At 39.8% G+C, this 13,711-nt stretch overlaps 1 protein-coding gene across 4 annotated transcripts in view; it reads right to left on the bottom strand.

The window, feature by feature from the left end:
• Positions 1 to 13,711, bottom strand: part of NRG3 (neuregulin 3) — a 1,278,837-nt gene that overhangs the window by 446,694 nt on the left and 818,432 nt on the right. The gene's annotated exons all lie outside the window — the stretch shown is intronic.

The raw sequence follows: 13,711 nt of genomic DNA, 5'->3' as shown, positions 1-13,711 counted from the left end.
GTTGCTCTAAGATCTTTGAGCATCTCAATGATCATTATTTTAAACTCTGCATCTGGTAATTTGGTTATTTCTGATTCATTTAATTTTTTTTTTTTTTTTTTGGAGATTTCTCTTGATTCATTTGGGTTGCATTTTATGCCTTCCCATTTTGTCTGTGTATAAGAAGGATGGGGCCACAGGACTCTGATAGGCGTGGCCTCTGTGCTCCCTAGGTGTGGACTGTCTGCAGGCCTGCCACCCCCTCTGCCACTGCCTTGGGCGTTTGGGCATGGGGGTTACCGGTGCCAGCCCGCTGCAGGGTCACTGTGGTTTCCAGCTTGCCTCCGCAGGCAGGACTGTGTTCTCATGCCCTGGCTTCAAGCCTTGGCCAGCATGGCCTCTGCACCACCCCTGAGGGCAGGTTGCACTTGTGTGCCTGGTCTGCAAGCCCTGGCTGACTTGACCTTTGTCCTGCCCTGTGGGTGGGACTGCATTTATGTGTTTGGGCTGCAAGCCCTGGCCGACTCCCTGCTTTCGCCCTGCCCCTGCCGGTGGGGCTGCACTCCTGCACTCAGCCAAGGTCTTAGCCAGTTCCTCAGCTTTCACCTTGCCCCTGAGGTCGGGACTGCTGGCGAGACCGCTCTCGCTCACCTGGCCCGCAGTAGTGGGTCAGACCGCTTTTGTGTTTCACTCATTTATGCATCTACTTGTTGACTCTTCTATGTGCCCTGACTGAGGCTCAAACCTTCAACCATGGCTATCAGGACAATGCTCTAACCAACTGAATTACCTGTCCAGGGTCTGGGGTGGGCCAATCTAGTTATCTAAAAGTCTAGTCACTTAAAAGCAAATAACTTTCCCAAACTAAAGACAGAAGTGATGCAGCAGCAGAAGTCAGAGTGATTGAACATGAGAAGGATTGAAGGGCCATTATTGGTTTAAGATGGAGATGCAAGACAAGAAGAAACAGAGGAGCATGAGGGTTTGAGAGAGGCTCTAGCTGCCGGCCAGCAAGGAAACAGAAGCCGCAGTCCAACAACCATAGTGAACTGAATCTTCAAACCACTTGAAAGAACCTAATATCAGATTCTCCTTCGGTGCCTGTAGGTAAAGCCCAGGTCATCAGACAGAGTTTTAGCCATGTGAGACTTTAAACAGATGAATCAGCCAAAGTGATCCAGATCTCTATCCCAAAGAACTTCTAGCAGCTACATTTGTGGTAATTTGTCATAACAGAAAACTAATAGCACAGGTACATTAGGGTTGTGAGATAGTTATTTTTATTTTCTTCTTTACTCTTTCAACTTATTCTAAATTTACAATGAGAAAAAAAATAATTGTAACTTAGTTAAATAACATCCACTTTTCATTGAGATAAGTTTAGTACATTCATGAAAATTTCATTATCAAATTGTGATTGTTAGCAGCGGAATGTTTCTAATAGATTTTTTTTTGCAATTTGCTCTTCTTTCTCTGAAAATACAATCCATTGGCATAATATAACACTTCAGTGTTTAAATCAAAGTTGTTTTGTAATTTCCTCAATTGTTTAACCTTTATTCTGGCACAGAAAATAACACTGCTGCAGTTAAAAAGTAAAAACAAAACAAAACAAAAAACACATTTCTTTCAGAATATATCATTGTCCTAAATAACAAACAGTGCTAAGTGTATCCCTCAGATCTGCCTAGAATTCCAATTCATAACACGCAGTATTGTGATGTCACAAACCAAATCAGTGCTAATCAGAGTCAGGATGTGGGCCTGGAATCAGCACAGTTCGAGTGGCACTGACTTTCATCAAGATAGAATCTTGTTCTCTTCCCATTCAATAGAAAATAATTACAAATGAAAACCCAAGGAATTTATGATGCTTATTATAAGAGGCTTTTGAGTAGGTCACTTTGAGTCTTCCAATCTTATTTCATAGCATACCTTCAGAATTGCCTTCCTTTTCCAATGTCATTTTGCAAATTGCATATGGGAAAATCTTAGGACAAAAAAGAACCTGTCATAGAAAAGGAAGAAGATATGATACAATGGAATTTTTCTTATTAATTAAAATCAAGAAGAATATCAGGGTAGGGAAACTTAAACTGTAATTGATGACTTGCTTGAGGCTCAGTGTGGACAATCCTGGGAACAAGAAAGAGCAAGGACACCCTGTTACAGGGGACATCACACTTTTGTGAGTTTTATCGCCAGGATCCCTAGTGGGTTCTCATAGAAAACACTGGAGAAAAATCCTCTGCTCATTCCAAAAAAGCAAGGGGAGAAGTAGTTATGTTGGAATATATTCAGAGAATTCTGTTCTTAGTAAGGCCTGCCCTCAAGAGAAACTATTCTGCCAGAGCCTGACTGACCTGAGGAAAGGAAAATCCCCCACACCAACTCCCTCTTGCCTTCCTTCCTGCTCCACCTAGAGGAGGAGAGACTGAGAATCTTCTGTGAAATTCACAGCTCAGACACATGCTCACTAACAGACTGATCTAATAATCACAGGCCTAAACTATGCTTCCTCCCCCCAAACCCCACACCTTACCACCACAGCAGAAGGCTCTCTTACAACAGGGAAAGAGGTCAAGGGAACCAGGGGAGACTGTGGCCTCAGACACAAACAGCTACAGCAAGCACTACAGTATTTTTGAAAAAGGACTTGGAATAGCTTTAAATCTATAATACAAACTCAAAAGTGACCACACAAAAAAGAAGTACATTGGTACGTTAAGAAGGAGAAAAAAGGAGATCATTTATAAGTGCTAATATGCCTCAATGAAAGCTAAAAAAAGAAGAAAAAAAAAAGAGTGGAAGACAAAAAAATTCAACAAGCAAATAAAACAGAGAAAAAACAAGGACTAGAGAACAGTAAAAATATGGTAGATATTAATCTAAATATATCAATAATTATGTCATTTTCCCCAGCTTTACTGAGGTATCAACAAATAAAAATTGTATATATTATTTAAGTTGTACAGTGTGACGTTTTGCCATATGTATGCATAGGGACACGGTTACCACAATCAAGATAATATGTCCATCAGTTCAGATAGTTACCTTTTTTGTATATGTAGTAAAAATACTTAAGATCTACTCAAATTTCAAGTACACAAGTATTAACTATAGTAACCATGTTGTATATTAGGTATCAAGAACTTATTCATCCTGCATAACTGAAACTTTTGTGACCAACTTCTCTCAATTTCCTGATTTTACGTGCTCTGGCAACCATACTTCTACCCTCTGCTTCTATGATTTAGACTTTTCAGGTTCCATATAGAAATGAGATCATGCACTAGTTGTCTTTCTGTGCCTGGTTTATTTCACTTAGCATAATGTCCACCAGTTTCATCCACATTGTTGCAACTCAAAATAGATTAAAAACTTAATTGCAAGCCCTAAAGCCATAAAAGTACTAGAAAAAAAAAACTTCTTTACATTGGTCTGGGCCATGAATTTTTTGCATTATGACCCCAAAAGCACAGACAAGAACAGCAAAATAGACAAGTAGAAGTGCACCAAACTAAAAAAAGTTCTGCACAGCCAAAGAAACAATCAGTAAAGATATAACTGAAGAATGTAAGGAAATATTTGCAAATCACAAATCTCAGAAGGAGTCAATATCCTATGTATATAAGTAACACAAATAATAGCAAGAAAACAAATAAATTGAAAAATGGACAAAAACTTGTTTAAATATTTCTCAAAAGAAGACATGCAAAAGGCTAACAGGTATATGCAAAATGCTCAACATTACTAGTCATCTTGAAATACAAATCAAAACCACAATTAAGATGTCACCTCACACATGTTAGAATAACTAATACAAAAAAAGGAGGGGGGTAAGTGTTGGCAAGCATGTGGAGAATAGGGAACACTTGTATACTATTTGAGAAATAAAAATTAGAAATATAACTACCATATGATATAGCAATCCCACTTCTGGGTATATAGCCAAAGGAACTGAAATCAGTGCCTTGAAAAGATATCTCCACTAACATGTTCATTGCATCATTATTCATGATAATCAAGAAACGAAATCCATGTAGGTGTTCATTGACACATGAATGAATAAAGAAAATGTAATATATCTATATATATCTATATGATATATATCTACATATAGATATATGAAAATTACTCAGCCTTAATAAAGGAGAGCCTGTCAATAATCACTTTAGATATCAATGGTCTAAATATATCAACTAAAAAATGAAGACTGTTAGAGTAAAACGTAATGTCTCAACTATATGTTGTCTAGGATATACTTTATTTCTTATTTTTTCACTTATATCATTGAAAACTTTATTTTTATTATATTTATTGGATTACATTGGTTAATAAAATTATATAGGTTTCTATAATGCATCATCTTTATACTGTACTATGTGCTTACCATCCCAAGTCAAGTCTCTTTTCATCAACATTTATCTCCCCTATACCTACTTCTACCTTCCCAATCCCCCTTTCCATATGGTAAACACTATACTGTTGTCTGTGAGGTTGTTTCTTTTTTTGGCTTAATCCCTTCACATTTTCCAACCAGCCCCCAAATCCCCTTCTTTTTGACAGTTCTCAGTTTGTCCTCTGTATCTATGAGTCTATACTTTAAATATACAGATATATTAAAAATAGAGGGATGGTGAAAGATATAACCAAATGCTTTTCTACTAAAATCAGAAACAAGAAAAGGGAGTCTGTTTTCACAACTCCTATTCAATGTACTAGAAGCCTTACCTAATGGAATGAGACAAGAAAATAAAATAAAATGTGAACATGTTGGGAAGGAAGAAATAAAACTGTTCTCATTTATAGATGACATGACTATCTATTAATAAATAAAAAAGAATCAACAACAAAAAAATACCTGCTATTAATAAGTGATTGTGGCAAGGTTGTAGGATATAAGAATCATATACAAAAGATAATTTCTTTATTATACATCATCAATCATTAAAAACTTAATTAAAACTATAATACTGTTTATATTACCACTATAAAAAGTTAAAAGAAAGTTATATGTGGAGGAAACAAGATGGTGATGGAGTAGGTGGATGTACCAACTTCCACTTCCAGAACCAAAGTGGATTACAACTTAATTTTAAGAACCATGAACAGGAAAAACCAACTTTGAACTAAACTAAAAGGACTCTTTAACCAAGGAATACTGAAGAAGTCACACTGAGACTGGTAGAAAAAGTGGAAATGCAGAGAGGTTGCCCAGCTCCTGGGATCAAACGGCAGCCCAGAGATAGTTGCATGGCAGGAAGAGAGTTTAGTAGAGAAAGGAGGGTCCTGGGCCCCAGGAACAAAGCCCCAACCTGCAGCCCCAGAGCCTAGAAGAAGCATATGGACAGTGTTTAGCTGCAAAAAAAGTCAGGATACTGTTTGGGAGAAAGAGACAGACTTCTTAGACCCAGGATTTTTCTTAAAGGGATCGTGCAGAAAATCTCTTTCACAACCACTCACCCGGAGATCCAGGGGACGGGGAGAGAGGAGAGGACCAGAGTAGCAGGAAGAGAGTGTAATCTAGGAGGCACAGGGAGAAACACTCTGAGGGACAGCCACCCTAACCCCTGAGCTGAGTCAGTCCCCAAATCTGAAGTGAATATTTCCCCTGGAACCAGCAACACCAGCAAAGGGAAGCAGGACACCAGCCAAATAAGCTCTCCTGTGGCACTCAGAGCAGAGTTGCTTAGAAGGAGGGAGCCTTCAGAAATACAGTATTGAGTGCTAGGTTCTGAGCTGCAGTGCTCCCACCCACACTGTTGAGGGCTCCCGGGAGGGTGAGCGGCAGTGGGATGCGGAAGGGCAATCCCATTGGTGGGGTGAAAGCTGGGCTGGCAATGATGGAGCCCCAGTGTAAGCTCAGTCTCGCCCAATGGGGGTAAAGGGGAGTCATGAAAGTGGTTTAGCCTGGCTGCAGACTGGGTGAGCAAGAGCGATCTCACTTGCAATCCTGCCTGCAGGGGAAAGGCAAAAGTGTGGAAACTGCAGAGACCTGCGGCTGAGCGTGGGCAAGAAGCACTGCCTGGCCTGGAGCCAGGGCTTGCGGCCCCAAGCACGAGAACAGTGTCGCCCGCAGGGGTGGGGCAAAAGCCTGGGAACAGGAGGAGAACTGCAGCTATGCAAAGGTGCTCACCCCTGCCCTTGGTGATTAGGCTTGTGGCCCATTTACAGTGCAAAACCCCACCAATGAGGGCTGGGCGAAGGCTGAGACGGGCTGAGGCTTGTAGAGCAGGACACATGAACACAGCACTTCCTGTGGAGGAGAGGTATAAAACGCAGGGACAGCCACAGCAGACCGATGCCAGCAATGCCAATAACCGAATGCCCTAGGCAGTGGCAGAGGGGGTGGTAGGGCTGCAAACAGGACTACAGTAGTGAGTCTTAGGGTCTGAGCTGCAGCACTCCCACCCACATGGCTGAGGGCTCCCCCAAGGGTGGGCGGTGGTGGGATGCGGAAGCGCAGTTCTGTCTGCAAGGGCGGAAGCTGGCTGGCCACAACTGAGGCCCAGGTGTGAGATTGGTCTTGTCTGGCTGGGGAGAAGGGGATGTGCGGGCTGGGGAGGAGGGGATGGTCAAGCCCAGCTGTGGGCACCTGCAATCCAGCCTGCGAAGAGAAGGGTGGGAACCTCAAAGGAGTCGAGACCTCCCCTTGAGCAAGGACACAGGAGCGCAGCCTTGCTCCATCTGCAGAACCAAAATTTGTGGCTTGATGCAGGAGCCAGATCCTCCTGCGAGGGTGGAGCGAAAGCCCAGAACAGGCAGAGTCCTGCTACGAAGCGTGGGCATGTAGTCCTGCCCGGCCTGTGGAGTCAAGGCTTGCAGCCGTCCCACGAGCAGGCACCTATTGCAGGGGAATGGCAAAAGGTGGGAACCAGTGCAGACCCGCAACTGAGCAAAGGTGCTCACCCCTGCCCTCAGGGCCAAGTATTACACCACCCGCGGGGCCAGAGCAAAGGCCGAGGCCACTGAGGCTTGTACACGTGAGCACATGATCACAGCCACTCCCATGAATGAGAATCAGAAACCACAGCAACAGCCCCAGTGGGCAGGCACTGGCCACGCCCATACCGGAACGCCCTAGGCAGCAGCAGCAGCGGGGGTGGCGAGCCTGCAGACAGACCATACCTAGTGAACACAGAAGTCACACCCAGTGGACCCCAGTGGCCAAAACCTTCGTTTACAGAGACAAAATGAGAAGGCAGAGAAATGCAACACAAATGATTCAAGCAAAATCCCCAGAAAAGAACCTGAATGAGTGAGATATAACCAAATTCCCAGATGCAGAGTTTCAAATAACAATTGTTAGGATGCTCAAAGATCTTAGAACACCAATAGACGGTCATTAAGAACACCTCAATAAAGAGATAGCAAATATAAAAAAGGACATTGAAATAATAAAATAAAATCAGTCAGAAATGACAAATACAATATCAGAAATAAAGAACACAATGGAAGAAATTAAAAGCAGGATGGATGAAGCTGAGAATCGAATTAGAGAGTTAGAGGAGAAGATAAATGAAGGCACGGAAGCAGAGCAGAAAAAGAAAAGAGACTCAAAAAGTCTGAGGAAACTCTAAGAGAACTCTGTGACAACATGAAGAGAGATAACATCCGCATCATAGGGGTTCCTGAAGAAGAAGAGAAAGAACAAGGGATAGAGATTTTGTTCAAACATATCATAGCTGAAAACTTCCCTAAATTAATGCAGGAGAAACTCTCACAAAGTCAGGAAGCACAAAGAACTCCACTAAAGAGAAACCCAAAGAAACATACACCAAGACACATCAAAATTAAAATACCAAAGCTAAGTGATAAAGAGAAATTATTAAAAGTTGCTAGAGAAAAAAGGCTAACACCTATAAAGGAGCCCCTATAGGGTGACATCAGACTTCAACAGAAACACTTGAGGCCAGAAGGAAATAGCAAGAAATATTCAAAGTAATGCAGAACAAGAACCTACAACCAAGACTTCTTTATCCAGCAAGGCTATCACTTAAAATTGAAGGAGAAATAAAAAGTTTCCCAGACAAAAAAAACTCAAGGAATTCACTACAACCTAACCAATGCTGCAGGAAATGTTAAGGGGCCTGTTGTAAACAGATCAAAGGAGAAAAAGAATATAGCAAAAGAGGAATACAGTTTTAAAAAATAAAATGACAATAAACAACTACATATCAATAATAACCTTCAATGTGAATGGACTAAATAATCCAATCAAAAAAACATAGCATAGCTGTGTGGATAAGAAAACAGGACTCATACATATACTGTCTACAAGAGACACACCTTAAAACAAAAGATGCACATAGACTGAAGATAAAAGGATGGAAAAAAATATTTCACGCAAATGGAAATGAAAAAAAAGCTGGGGTATCAATACTTATATCAGACAAAATGGACTTAAAACAAAGGCTATAGTAACAGATAAAGAAGGTCACTACATAATGAGAAAGAATATCTATGCACCTAATATAAAAGCACATAAATATATAAAGCAGACTTTGATGGATTTATAGGGCAAGATCAACAGCAATACAATAATAATAGTAGGGGATTTCAATACCCCACTAACATCACTAGATAGATCCTCAAGAAAAAATTAACAAAAAAACAGCAGACTTAAAGGACACACTAGATCACCTCAATTTAATAAATATCATCAGAACCTTTAACCCTAAAGCAGAATATATATAGAATATATATTATATTTTATATATATATATTATATATATATATTATATATATATATATATTTTTTCAAGTGCTCATGGTACATTCTCTTGGATAGACCACATGTTAGGACACAAAATCTGTCTCAACACATTTAAGAAGATTGAAATCATATCGAGCACTCTCTTTGATCACAATGGCATGAAACTAGAAATCAACCACAACAGAAAAACTGAAAAATACTCAAACACTTGGAAACTAAATAGCATGTTATTAAATAACAAATGGATTAACAATGAGATCAAAGAAGACATAAAAAATTTTCTAGAAACTAATGATAATCAGCATACATCAACTCAAAATTTATGGGACACAACAAAAGCAGTCCTGAGAGGGAAATTAATAGCATTATAGGCATACCTTAAGAAGCAATAAAAAGCTGAAATAAACAACTTGACCCTGCATCTAAAAGAACTAGAAAAAGAACAGTAAGTAAAGCCCAGAGGTAGTAGAAGGAAGAAAATAATAAAGATAAGAGCAGAAATAAATGACATAGAGACTAAAGAAACAATACAGAGGATCAATGAAACCAGGAGCTGGTTTTTTGAAAAGGTAAACAAGATCGATGAACCTTTAACCAGACTCACCAAGAAAAATAGAGAGAGGACTCAAATAAATAAAATTAGAAATGGGAGTGGAGAAGTAACAACTGATACAACAGAAATACCAAATATTATTTAAAAATACTATGATGAACTGTATGCCAAAAAACTACACAAGCTAGATGAAATGGACAAATTTCTTGACAAATAATCTTCCAAAATTTAATCTGGAAGAATCAGAAAACCTGTTTAAACAGACCGATTAAACCAAATGAGATCGAAACAGTTATCAAAACCTCCCGACAAAGAAAAGTCCTGGGCCTGATGGCTTCACAAATGAATTCTAGAAAATATTCAAAGAAGAACTAACTCCTATCCTTCTCAAGCTATTTTTTTTTTTTTTGTATTTTTCCGAAGCTGGAAACGGGGAGGCAGTCAGACAGACTCCCGCATATGCCTGACCAGGATCCATCCAGCATGCCCACCAGGGGGTGATGCATTGCCCATCTTGGGGCATCACTCTGCCACAATCAGAGCCATTCTAGTGTCTGAGGCAGAGGCCACAGAGCCATCCTCAGCACCCGGGAAAACTTTGCTCCTTTGGAGCCTTGGTTGCAGGAGGGGAAGAGAGAGACAGAGAGGAAGGAGAGGCGGAGGGGTGGAGAAGCAGACGGGGGCTTCTCCTGTGTGCCCTGGCTGGGAATCGAACCTGGGACTCCCGCTCTACCACTCAGCCAACCGGCCAGGGCCTCATGCTATTTCAAAAAATTCAAGAGGAAGGAAGACTTCCAAGCTCCTTTTATGAAGCAGGCATAATTCGAATTCCAAAACCAGGCAAAGACAACACCAAGAAAGAAAATTATAGGCCAATATCTCTGATGAATTTAGATGCTAAAATCCTCAACAAAATATTAGCAAACCGGATCCAGCAATATATGAAAAAAATCATAAACCATGATCAAGTAGGATTTATTCTGGGGAGGCAAGACTGGTACAATATTCACAAATCAGTCAATGTGATTCATCACATAAAAAAAAGGAAGGATATAAACCACATGATAATTTTAATAGATGCAGAAAAAGCATTTGATATGATCCATCACCCATTCATGATCAAAACTCTCAGCAAAATGGGAATACAGGGATCATACCTCAACATGATAAAGGCCATATATGACAATCCCACAGCCAACATCATACTCAATTGTCAAAAATTAAAAGCAATACCCTTACGATGAGGAACAAGGCAGGGGTGCTCCCTTTCACCACTCTTATTCAAAATAGTTCTGGAAGTCCTAGCCATAACAAACAGACAAGAAAAAAAAAAAAAAGGTATCCAAATTGGAAAAGAAGAAATAAAACTATCATTATTTGCAGATGATATGATATTGTATATAGAAAACCCTAAAGTCTTAGTCAAAAAACTACTGGATCTGATAAATGAATTCAATAAAATGGCAAGATATAAAATTAATACTCAGAAATCAGAGGCATTTTTATACACTAACAATGAACTGTCAGAAAAAGAAATTAAGAAAGCAATCCCCTTCACTATTGCAACCAAAAAAATAAAGTACCTAGAAATAAATTTAACCAGGGAAATTAAAGATTTGTACTCAGAAAATTATAAAACATTGATAAAAGAAATCAGGGAAGACACAAACTAGTGGAAGCATATAACATGCTCATGATTAGGAAGAATAAACATCATTAAAATGTCTATATTACCCAAAGTAATTTATACATTCAATATAATACTGATAAAATACCAATGACTTACTTCAAAGATATAGAACACATATTCCAAAAATTTATATGGGACCAAAAGAGAATACAGATAGTCTGAGCAATCTTGAAAAGGAAGAATAAAGTGGGAGGTATCACACTTCCGGATAACAAGTTATACTACAAGGTCACTGTACTCAAAACAGCCTGGTACTGGCATAAGAACTGGTATATAGATCAGTGGAACAGAATAGAGAATCTAGAAATAAACCCACACCTTTATCGACAACTGATATTTGACAAAGGAGGTAAGAGCATACAATGAAGTAAAGATAGCCTCTTTAACAAATGGTATTAAAAAAATTAAACAGCTACCTGCAAAAAAATGAAACTAGACCACCAACTTACACCAACTTACACTTAAATGTAAGCCGTGAAACCATAAGCATTTTAGAAGAAAACATAGGCAGTAAGCTCTCCGACATCTCTCGCAGCAATATATTTGCCTATTTATCTCCACGGGCAAGTGAAATAAAAGAGATTAAACAAATGGGACTATATCAAACTAAAAAGCTTTTGTGCAGCTAAAGACAATAAGAACACAATAAAAAGACAAACTACACAAAGGGAGAACATATTTGACAGTATGTCTGATAAGGAGTTAATAACCAATATTTATAAAAAACTTGTAAAACTCAACACCAGGAACACAAACTATCCAATCAAAAAACGGGCAAAAGAATTGAATAGACAGTTCTCCAAAGAGAACACACAGATGGCCAACAGGCATATGAAAAAATGCTCAACATCACTAATCCTTAAAAAAATACAAATTAAAACCACAATGAGATATCACCTCAAACCAGTCAGAATGGCGCTCATCAACAAAACAACACAGAATAAGTGCTGGCGAGGATGTGGAGAAAAGGGAACCCTCCTGCACTGCTGGTGGGAATGCAGACTGGTGCAGCCACCGTGCAAAACAGTATGGAGATTCCTCAAAAAATTAGGTTGGCTCAGTGGTAGAGCGTTGGCCTGGCGTGCAGGAGTCCCAGGTTCGATTCCCGGCCAGGGCCCACAGGAGAGGTGACCATCTGCTTCTCCACCCATCCCCCTCTCCTTCCTCTCTGTCCCTCTCTTCCCCTCCCGCAGCCAAGGCTCCATTGGAGCAAGGTTGGCCCGGGTGTTGAGGATGGCTTTATGGCCTCTACCTCAGGTGCTAGAATGGCTCTGGTTGCTACAGAGCAACACCCCAGATGGGTAGAGCATAGTTCCCTGGTTGGCATGCTGGGTGGATCCTGGTTGGGCACATGCGGGAGTCTGTCTGACTGCTTTCCCGTTTCCATCTTCAGAAAAAAAAAAATTAAAAATCGAAATGCCTTTTGACCCAGCTATACCACTTTTAAGAATATACCCTATGAACACCATAGCACTATTCCAAAAGGAGAAATGCACCCCATGTTTATGGCAGCATTGTTCACAATAGCGACTATCTGGAAACAGCCCAAGTGTCCATCAGTGGACGAGTGGATTAAAAAGCTTTGGTACATATATACTATGGAATACTACTCAGCCATAACAAATGATGACATCAGATCATTTACAACAACATGGATGGACCCTGATAACATTATACGATGTGAAAGAAGTAAATCAGAAAAAAACTAAGAACTATATGATTCCATACATAGAGGAGACATAAAAATGAGACTCAGAGACATGGACAAGAGGGTGGTGGTTACCGGTGGGGGGGAGGAGAGGGAGGATGTGGGAGGAGGGTAGGGGCACAAAGAAAACCAGATAGAAGGTGACAGAAGACAATTTGACTTTGGATGATGGGTATGCAACATAATCAAATGTCAAAATAACCTGGAGATGTTTTCTCTGAACATATGTACCCTGATTTATCAATGTCACCCCATTAAAATTAATAATAATAAGAAAAATCACCATGATTTATTTTTGTTTCAATAACTATAATTCTTAGAAACATTTAGCTTTAGTTTTACATTTTAAAAAATGATAATTAAGATCATTCCTTATATTATTATTCTCCAGTTCATGTCTTGTTTGGCTTGATTTGTTCTTTATGTTCACATTTCTGCAAACATATGGCTGTTGGCTTGGTGTCTGATGTACTGTACACTTGGTTTGCACTGTAATACTCTTAGAGATGAGAATTGCATCACTCATCCTCTCTCTTCAAAACTCCAGCTTCTCCCAAGTCTCCCTGCTGATGACCTTGCTGCATCCAACATGAAGAAAAGAGGCAGGTGAGAATGATCTCATCTTTCAAGCATCAATTCCATCAACTTACATGCATTCCTCCCTACCGACTTGACTGTTCATCATATTCAAGTGAAAGAATGTGTGTACTCCTGCTGAAGCCCAAATGCTGCCATTTGTTAGCTCATATGTTACTTTCATATATGTATGGACTTATCTCCTTCTCCAGCCACTGTCTTATTTCCTAGTTGTCTTCATAAATTCCTCAACTGACTTGAATATATTCCCTGCTATGCTTATTGCTTTTTGGTTTTCTATTAATCATTTACAATTGGATTTTCATACTCACCACTCTTATACACCAGCTCTTATCAAAGCTACCAAAGACAATATTTTTCAAAAGCAAATGATCATCTATCTGTTCTCATCTATTTTCATCAGCAGCCCTTTTTATAGATGGCCACTTCATCCATCCATCCATCTATCCATCCACCCAGCCATCC

Source organism: Saccopteryx bilineata, chromosome 9 (genome assembly GCF_036850765.1).
Source record: "Saccopteryx bilineata isolate mSacBil1 chromosome 9, mSacBil1_pri_phased_curated, whole genome shotgun sequence".
NCBI lineage: Eukaryota > Metazoa > Chordata > Mammalia > Chiroptera > Emballonuridae > Saccopteryx > Saccopteryx bilineata.
The sequence above is the reverse complement of the archived record's forward strand: the minus strand, read 5'-3'. Positions and strand labels throughout refer to the sequence as shown.